The sequence below is a fragment of the Saccostrea cucullata genome, unplaced genomic scaffold, assembly GCF_032062105.1.
Source record: "Saccostrea cucullata isolate Sc308-1 unplaced genomic scaffold, CSIRO_AGI_Scuc_v1 ctg1266, whole genome shotgun sequence".
In the NCBI taxonomy this organism is placed as follows: domain Eukaryota; kingdom Metazoa; phylum Mollusca; class Bivalvia; order Ostreida; family Ostreidae; genus Saccostrea; species Saccostrea cuccullata.
In genome coordinates this window covers 60,521-71,071 of record NW_026921947.1, presented here as the reverse complement: position 1 = coordinate 71,071, position 10,551 = coordinate 60,521, and the positions used below count along the sequence as shown (strand labels likewise).

Sequence of the window (10,551 nt, the reverse complement as noted above, 5' to 3'; positions counted from 1 at the left end):
CAATATCGATAAAAGAAGACAGGTCCTGAAAAAACGCTTTAATATTTGATATTTCTTGGCTCGTGTTCTTTAAATGATTTTCTGATGTTCCTTAAGAAGAGAGCGTGCCTCATCAGATCAAACTTTTAGTCCCTTTACCCACAAACACTGTGTTCAAAATTTTATTTAAATTATCCCATTGATAGTGGTAGAAAAAGAAAGATTTCTAATTAGAGGATATACAACGAAACATATTATGATAAAAAGTCTAATTTGAGCCTTCGGCTCCGGTGAACAGTCCGGTAAGCAAAACCATTCTTTTAAGTTTTCGTTTACTTTTTAAGATGAAAAAAGTGGACGTTCACAAATATCAAATAATATACAATGACCCGCTGCTTCTTACCTGTATTAATGAATTAATATTACTGGAAAAGTCAATCCCGCTGAAATTAATAGTTTCCATGTTGACGTTTTTTTTTAACTCGGAGATATTTCTAATCTTTTAGGTCATCTACAATGGATAAAAAGATAATTTTACATGCAAATTTTTAGAACGTTTGTTCTTTTGATGATCACATTGGTTCTACAGTGACAACAACATAGATGACCCAATATATAAGCTCCTTGACAAGATTATTTTTCTTCAAATTCAAGTCAAGAGGTAAAAAAAAAAATGTTAGTACCTTCAGAGAGGTCTCGTCAAAATATAAAAGCCTTTTGCATCAACCATTCAAAAATTACAGTCAAAAATTATTTTTTGGAAAAATAATTCATACTTTAAGGTAAAGGACATGATTAAAAAATTGTTGGTGTGCAAGGAAAAAAATATCTTATCAGAAGGAACACATATGTAAAAAAAACAAATGTCATGGCATACACCTATTATTGCTAAAATTGCATAAAAATAGGGATGTCACATATTTGTGTTTTGGCTCTTTTTAGCAGAGAGAGCGATAACAAATGCGAGCTCTGAAATAAAGATAAACATACATGACGATGCTGGTCACTAGGGTTGACCATTTTACCATAAGGGTTCTAATTTAAAAAATGATTCATTAAACTTCGGTTGTTTACTTGTTTATTGAAAGGTGTATTTGGTTAGGACGCTGAAGAAATGGATAGGATTAAAGTCTCCAGAAGTCAGTTGCATTTGTGGTATAAATTAGTTATATCAAAAATATTTAAAGCGACCAGGGCAGATACGATTTCAGTGGAAAGCTAAACTATGACTATTTATGTTGCATTTATACAGGTAACATATCCATTCCCCAACCTCTGCGAACTGCTCAGGTCAGGATGGGTGTGAAAAGTCCTCCTATATTGGAGAAGGAATTCTAATAGCCAAAAGTCATTTCGAATAAATAAAATTTTGACTTCGGTCATTTTGACCAGGATCATGGATTGCAAGGTATCATCTCACAGGCATAGCCAAAGATCCTTGGTTAGGAAAACAATGCATGATCGGCCCAATGTCATTCGAGACTCTGTCATCCTCAGTCTTTGGTGTTTGAAGTATTACGAAAAGGCAATTAAGGCTAGAGTTCAGAATTAGGTTGACCCGGTTATGATAATCCGTTCAAATTAATAGCTTTGATTAAGATTCATTTTTTTTCCAAAATAGGACAATCTCCAAGGGAAAAATCAAAAAGTTAAAACACAAATTGTACCAAAGGAAAGATCTTCTCACAAGTAATATACGGCAAAAATATAAAAAAAAAAAACCCTAGAAACATTTGATCAAGAGGTATGACAAAGTTTTTTATGCACAGTAATCGGGTATGTGGTTTGACTTCTCTGTCTGTCAAATTGACTCTTCAACTTTAACTTTGCCCATTACTTTTGAAAAGACCTTGTGTACTTCCACTAAATTTGACCATTTGACGTTGGATCTTTCCCGGGTTTGAAAGATTTTACAGAACCTTAACTTTGGCAATAACTTTTAAACAGCTTGTGCGGCGGCTTTTATACTTCTAATCCTTAAGCTTGTGCCTAGACCTTCCACTGGATGCCAAAATCTTTGACACCATGACCTAAAAGTCTGACCTACTTTGAGAAGAATTTTTAATTTGGCAATTACTTTTGAACGGTTAGGGTTCGGTTTTTCATACTCAAAATATGTACGTGTAATCCTTGTGATAAAAGCATTGTTTAGATACTAACAATCTCGACCCTTGACTTTGGAGTTTGATGTACTTTTAAAAAAAATAAATCTTGGTCATATCTTCTTGACATTTGGTACTCCGTTTTTGATATTTCACAATTGTATTTCTTGTAGAAAGACCTTTAATTGGGTACGAACATATTTGATTTCATTTGACTGAGATAGTTTAAAACCTTCGTTTTAATTTGTCATACGGGGCATTAGTGTTTCAAAAATAATTTTTGTTTAAAACTAAAGAAGATGGGTGAATAAGGCGGGCGAATTGTCTATAGTGCGACAGATAAGAAGTGAAAAATTTAATCTCAATTAAATTCAAATCTTATTAGATATTTCATTTAATATTTATGTATATTTTATGTAAAATCTCTACAATTTACAAAAATCTCACAAAGACTGAAAATGTTTGCCTATGAAAAAGCTTACACACACTAATAAAAAGAACAAAAACGATGATTTTCTCATACTTAAACATTTTTTAATATGGGTGGGTCTTCTCTCTATTTTTTTTTTGAAAGATGATCCTAAAAGTGTGCAATAAAATACACTTTTTTTGGTTTACAAAAACATGGAGTGAAGACCCACTATACCTTAAAAGTACACTTTTATGACTCAACATTAGTCCATTAAGCCGCATGTCATATCACAAACATGATTTAATAAATGCATAAAATCACCATGAGTGGTGTAGCATAGTGGTTAACGCGTTAGTCTCAAAGCAGTAGGCTACTGATACGTCGGATTTTTATTGCTAGGGTTCTAATCACACGAATACCATCTAATAATTTTATGAAAGAAACATTTTTTACGAGATTTTTTTCTCTCAAAAAAGTTTTTTTTTCTCATAATTTCAAAAAGTTCAATAATTAGAAGCTAATTTAATTACTCAATTCACATACTGAATATGATTTCTTAATATCTGACGCTATAGGCATTCTATCCGCCTTGTTCACACATCTTCTTTCATAAATTAAAGATTGTTACACCTAAATAAGTGTTTGAGGAATTTTTTTCTAAATTGTACCCAGTTTCCCATTGGATAAGATTTCAAAGATTAAATAAATGTAATTAAAACACCCTTTCATAAATTGCAGTGTTTGTTATAGGAAAAATTAAAGAATTCTCTCTCAAATTGTAGTTTTACGATGTTTTAATCTGTTAAATCATAGGAAACGAATGATGGAGAAAAACGACATTGCATGAATGAGAACGGAATTTTTTAATCTGAAGCAGTCGGCAACAGACTCTTTCATGTTTTATAGCATTGACAGATTTTGATACATATTTATATGTTCGGTTTCAAATTCAGATGAAAAGATGAGCATATGAAATCCAAAATTTCTGTGACTTGGGACTGTTAGAATATTTGAGAAACTTCCCTTTACATTTACGAACTTAGATACATGTATCTTACCGGAGAAAGTATATACCCATAGGGATTTAGCGAAAAATAATAACACAACAATATGTTAATTATTTTAGAGAATGTTGGTAATGACAAAACAATATTTGAGAACATTGTTCTTTCTTCGTTCGGTCTTCAGAGCCATTTTGAATTTCATCAACTTTAACGTTGTTGTATATTCCTACGCACTGTCTTTGATGCATAAATTTAAAAATAAAGTGAAAAAGTTTCATATTATTAATTTTAGATCATGATTAAATAAGTTAAATGAACGTAATATTTTATTCCTTTGATCGATGTATCAAAGAAAAAATAGACGGAACTTTTTTATCAATGCACATTAATACGTGTTCCGTCCATTTTTTTCTTTGATACGCGGCTTGGTTTAAGACTCCCTTAGGTACCTCAGCTTATACATGGCTTCGCGATTTCGATTATGACGTCAGGGTAAATCTGTGCGAATGAATCTCGGCGAATAAATAGTAATTTTCTTTCTCCTACACTGTAACATGCTGTCATTTCTCACAAATATTGTGAATTTAAATCAATGTGTAACTTATCTTGTCATCATAACACTATTTGAATGTACCGGTCACGCTAGCCTAGTGGTAGAGTGTTCGCTTCGTGATCGGGAGGCTCGGATTCGATTCTCCTTCGCGGCGCCGCGTTATACGTAAGACGTAAACAAAGGTAGTGACTGTTCCTTCGCCAAGCGCTCGGCACCAGAAGTGAAAGTCACGGGTCTTTCGGATTTGACCTTAAAGACGTAGGTCCCGTGTCACAGTTGGCGCTGGCACGATAAAGAACCCTCAATGGCCCAAAGTGCCGAGTATAGATCTTAATTTGAAGCCCTTCATCGGCATACAGTGACGTCTCCATATGAGTGAAAAATTATCGATTGGGACATTAAATAGTACACAATCATTCAATCACTATTTGAATGTAGAATTAAAGACACGCACCTTGATCTCGCTGTGCTGACTGTAATGTCGTCATAGACTTGTTTGACACTCAGTTTCTCTGTACTTGAGACATAGATCAAGCTTTTATTGAAGCATGTAAATATCAAATAATAAAATAAATAAGGGTGATTTGTCTAAACTCCAGTCATATTTTTGAATGTATTTATTAATATTTTCCAGTATTATTACATTGAAAGCAATTAGGTCTCATATTAAATCGCATAAAAGTTTATTAATCCCGGGCATGAAGAAGGTGCTCCTAGCACTTTTTGGGTTAAGAAATTCGTTTTAAACAAAACATAACAATTTTCTTAGCAAACAATTAAGGTGATTCGAACCTGTCGTGAAAGTAATTGGAATTTTAAAAGATGGTTACCTTCGGATAAAGGACAAGTTTATGGTTTAAGAATCATAAAAAATTTTATATGTTAATGCGCTCGTTTCCATGGCAACAACCTCTGAATATACCCTTGTTTAAAAATGTAAAATCTGTGAAAAAATTCCCACTGCCAGTAAAAAAAGGATTAAAAAAAATTATACATTATAATCAGAATTTATTTATTTTCATGTATAAAATAGGGTAACAAATCAAGATTATCTTGATATTATTTACTCATAGATATTGCATTCCAACAACATTGTATGACAGCCTGAATTTCCTCTGTCTTCTTAAAAATTGTGCATTTTTTCTTAACCTTGAGAACAAAAATCGCTATAAACCCACTCTAAAAGTAATTGGATATTTATTATCTAAACTTTATTTTGGATGAGAGATATATAGCTAAGTAATGGAGGGCAGAAATTGGTATGGTCATGAGCCAAATAAAAAGATATGCTAATCCGCATTTCCTCTGGTCTATTTTTAATAATTACCACGAATTACATATATTGGCAATTAAGGCTATTAAAATCAATCAAAAGTAATCAATTATCAATTTATTTAATTAAATATGTTAAAAACTAACTTTATATAATACTTTGAAGGAAAATTAATGTAAAACTTTCAAGATATTTAACATTTACATTCCAAATTTCCTCTTTTTTTTTTTAAACCTTAAACTTTTGAATTGATACTTGGTGCGTTAAATTAATTACCCAATATCGTGATATCAAAATTTTCATAATTTTTTAAAAGATGTAATATGTATACCTAATAAACATGATTAAGAAAATAACACTGACATATTTACACAGTTCAGGTGAAGAAAAGTGCACATTAAACATCTGAATTTCCTCTGACTTTTTTAAAATAACAAATCGATAATGTACAAGGTTTGCCTATATCAAAAAAATCCATGGACTGATCTCTCCCTTTCATTTAAAATATACTGGAAAGTGGAACATAATGAGATACATATAATCCAATTTCTGTAAATTAAGAATCTGATCGACAATTAACAGTCCAAACTTCCTGTCTGAACACACACACAGGAATTTTTAACATTGAAAAAAAATCTAGAAAAAGGTGTGACAAAAATGACAATTTACTTGTATCAGTGCTAAACTTTTGCAAGCTTAAACTTATTAAACGCATATAAGGGCACACTGAATCAGGGAAAAACAGATTTAGTATGACAAAGTTTCTCAAAAAAGTATATCATGAACATGCATGCTGCAGGTCTGTTCATACAGCAGTGCTTAGAATCTTAAGGGAGGTTCCGACACAAATGTTTCTTCGGTTTTTTTCCCTGTGAACTTCAATCTTTTGACCATCTGTGGCTTTCATTTGGTAAAATTCTGACCATGTAGGTCTATAATAGCAGCTCAAGTATAAACATTTCAGTCTTGTTGACATGTGGCCGAATTAAATACAGATGTGAATCTCAGCCTGAAAAAAATACTTTACTTCAGTTACAGCCTTAATGACAAGTGGACACTGAATACTGTAAACCAACTTTTATTCGCGACGACTTTATTTCGCGATTTACCGAGAGTAACCTTGTTCGCGACGATTTCTTTTCGCGATCAAGCCTTTTTGGAACTGTTTAAGTAGAAAAAGAGACTTTAAGGACGCATTCGCGGCGAGAAATATTCGCGATAACGATGCTCTCGCGAACCTCGCGAAAATTTCTCGCACGCGAATAAAAGTTGGTTTACAGTATACATGTAATAATGTAACATTTATTATAAGGTTGCCTATTACTGATTGATTATTGGTATTTTAGTCATAATAGTTCAACTGAAATAAAAATAGCATGATACCTCAAAATATACGAGGGCCGTTCAAAAATTACGCGGACTTGTTGCACAGAAAAAATATTTTACGACATATTTGGGCAAAATGTCACACATAATATAAAAGAATCTTTACTTATATGGTCTTCAAAATTTCATATCAAAATGTTGTAAATTGGTATCAATTTTGAGTGATTTTTCCGGACATATCATTAAGTCACGGAGCAGCAAAATCTTCGACGTCACAGGCATTATAAAAAAATATGTGATTGAGTTTTCATTTTCTCAACATTTTCCCAAGAGTACCTGTACAGTTTGACTTACCTTATCTACTCAACATCCAAACAACATTTCTTGTCAAGCTTAAAATCTATTAAACAAGTAAAGAATATTCTTTTTTTGTTTTAAAACCAAAAACTGCAGGTATTTATCAAATTTAGTGTGATATTAGTGACTCTCAATCACGTTCTTTACACAGTGCGGATGAAGTTTTCGTTGATAATCTTCTTCCCGTCCTCCCGTACAGCCTTTTTACAGAGGTCTAACGGTCTAAAATTTCAATTTGCTTTTTCTAGACGAATGTCACGAATACCCTAGTTTACTAAATGTTTTATTATGCATATTTTGGATCTATGTTGGCGATATCTCGAACATTTCACATGATTTAACAAAATGTGGTGCGCCGTCAATTCAGGGGACGTCATTTTCACAGTCGTTTTAACGGTAATCGCATCAGAGAAAAATCACTATATTTATGTTAGTACTTCAAATATCACGCCAGAAATATATATACATAATGATAGAACAATTTAAAGATACATTTGAGAAAATTGTCGAAAAAATATCGCGAATTATAGAAAATAGATGAGTTCAATTTTGGATTTCGCGTGCTTTTGCTTCAAATTTTTTGTCGTGCTCCGTACCTCTCCATCAGCGATATCAACATACCGATAATTTTAGCAGATTGTTTTTAACTACAGATATTTTGCCCTAAATTTATTGGAATCTTTGAGATACATATTTCTGTGAAATTTCATAACTCTATGACGTCTGTAAGAGTAAATAATAGCACAGTCCGCGTAATTTTTGAACGGCCCTCGTATTTACATTCCACATGAAATTACCCTAAAAAATGCATAGAATTTGGGGCACATAATACACCATTACATGGACGGTGAGGTCAGAAGAAAGAAATTTTTTTAAATTTTTATATTAATGTCACAAACCTTGAATGCCATTCAACAATTATAAGGGAAAAATAAAAATTCACTCTCACATAGAAGAGCTTAACACACATGTAGTAGATTTGGCATAGCTCTTCCATTATTTTTAACTTATCCAAAGGATAATTTGCAGATGATGCAGGGAGTTAAAAATGTGTCAGTGAATACATGTATATCAGTGTTTGAAATAATCGTGCGCCAGACTGCCACAGATGCACAAGTTTTGTCTAGGACGAACAGATTTGCACGTATTGACGTCAGCTCGCTTGACGTTTAATTGAAATTCAAATATTTGATAAAACTCTCAAATCAACTAATATTGCTGGTTGCAAAGTGTAACAAGCAAACAAGTAGAATTCATCAGCCTATAGGTCTGGGATTGAATATGTAGTGAGCTGGCCCCATTCACATTATTGCTAAAACAAACTTATATATGACAAATTATTTTTTCGGGATAGTACATTTTTAGCAGGGTTCTGGCTAGTATATTTTTAGCAGGATTCAGGCTAGTACATTTTTGGCAGGATGGACAACTTTCACTAGCAATCAGCCCTGCATGTCTAGCTAATTTTACAGTGAGTTTCATGCACTGTGTATATGCATTGCATTTTTATTTTCTGATGCGCATAACTCAATTTGTTTGGATAAAACAATTACAGTTAAGAGACAACATCTTTTAAAATATAATAATTAAATGCATAATTACAGTGCTAACAAAGCTGGTATCAGTTTCAGTACATGTGTATACTGTATATAGGTTCATGTTCGCCCACTTTATTTTTGCCCTTTCACACTTGCAAACAATTTTGCCCCACGTTAAATTTGCCAAGTAATATTTTGTTTAAGAAAATTGAATACGCCAAACCGAGGTCAGGGACAAAGGGGCGACAATAAAACGGGGCAAAAATTTCCCGATATACAGTAATATGTACATTTTATCAGTCTGACATGCACTATAATTACTTTACATGCATTAGGATGTTTACTTTTTAAAATTTGAAAACTTTATCAATTGAGCATTATATTTTTTCATACCCAGCTAGATGGTTTCAGCATCACAGTTATCTTTTAGTGCATCTGGATCAAAAGGTTATGCTGCCAAGTGTTAATTGACTTAGGTTGTACATTTTGACTGCCTATTGATGGAAACTCCAGTCTGTTCCTTTGGCGGTTATTAAAAACCTATTGAGATAACAAATCACTCGTCTGACAGTATTCAACTTACATGTGAATTTTATAGACATTTCTCAAATTTCATGGACCTTCCTTATACTTTACTTCCGAACAAAAACTAATATGTGAATGTGTGCTGTAAACAAGAATCATGCAGGGGCCTCAATAATGTTTCAGAAAATAAAAATAATATGAGAATTGGTCAACTGTCTTTTTCTTTTTTTTTTACAAAAAGCCTTTTTATCATGTTATTTTACACTGCACATCACCTAACATTACATCAAGATTGTAGGTAAGACATAATCTCATATTTCAAAAATCATAAACATGGGACCTATTTTTTCAGTCAATGACAAATGTGCATGATTTTGAGCTATTTTATCATTTGTGTGAATAAATTCAATATTGTTTGAAAAGACAAGTACAAAATATCATTATCACGAGAATAAGAATTCACTGCATCAATGGCATCATTGACTCATTCCATGCACTGCCCATAGCAGCCATGTGATGTTTTCCCCTTCATTTTCGATACGAGACAAAAGCGTACATTGATCAGATTACACTTCTGCATTTACTCGATGAGCTAACCTTTCATAATGATGTAAATAAATTGTGTCTTCTAAGAAGACATTACGTACTAAACATAATGTCATTAGTGAACTTGTAAGTGAAGGCTCAGTCGGAACGTTTTATACTTACTTGAAAATCATGGTGTACACCTTGATCTGTACCTAGAAATGAAATCGCCTGGACAGTTGTTGTAAGGTACCATACAGCGTAGATCAGTACACTTATTGCATACAAAAACAACCGAATAAAGTGTTTTTTTCTTTGAAAATAAAAGAGACAGTCTCTCCGTAAACATGGTGGCGGAAAACGGCCAGGGAATTGTCGTAAATTCCTAATGTCGGAATAAGACTCGAAAAGCTGATGTTGAATAATTTTATCAGAATTCTATTGAAAATTACTTTATTTGTCTCGCAAATTGTTGATTATGATCCATTATTTTACTTTGATAACAAAATGAGAACGAAATTATTAGTATCACGACATCAGCAGTGATCAACCTATTTTCAGCAGTTCGAGTTGCGCGGTGGATTTGATTTCGTCACGTTCGAATCACCTTAATCGTATATCGTTGAACTTTTACGATCCTTGTATAGTCGTACATTTTTTTCTAATCTTAAACTTGCCACGTGACAAACAGCAGATGTAAGTGAAGTCACTTTGGCCGTACTTGGCAGAAACCCCATACATGCATATGTAATAGTAAAAATCCCGTTAAATAAAAACTCATGCTAATAAAAATAATATCATCATTATATTGATTTTCACGGAATATTTTAAAATGCATTTCCTATTGTCGGCCTTAAACTAGCTGGGACATCAATTACAGGAAAAAAAAAATATTATATTCATATCTTATCTCATTTGGATACAGACACCACCCTTATTTAAAACAAGAGCCCAAGG

The 10,551-nt window shown here is 32.7% G+C and overlaps 1 long non-coding RNA gene across 1 annotated transcript; it reads right to left on the bottom strand.

Moving 5' to 3' along the window:
- Nucleotides 1-5,042: 5,042 nt before the first annotated feature.
- LOC134260950 (uncharacterized) lies at nt 5,043-9,791 on the bottom strand. The gene is made up of 2 exons (XR_009990672.1): nt 8,938-9,791; nt 5,043-6,332 (listed from the first exon to the last, which is right to left on the bottom strand). It is a non-coding gene; the product is annotated as an uncharacterized LOC134260950 (long non-coding RNA).
- Nucleotides 9,792-10,551: the final 760 nt, after the last annotated feature.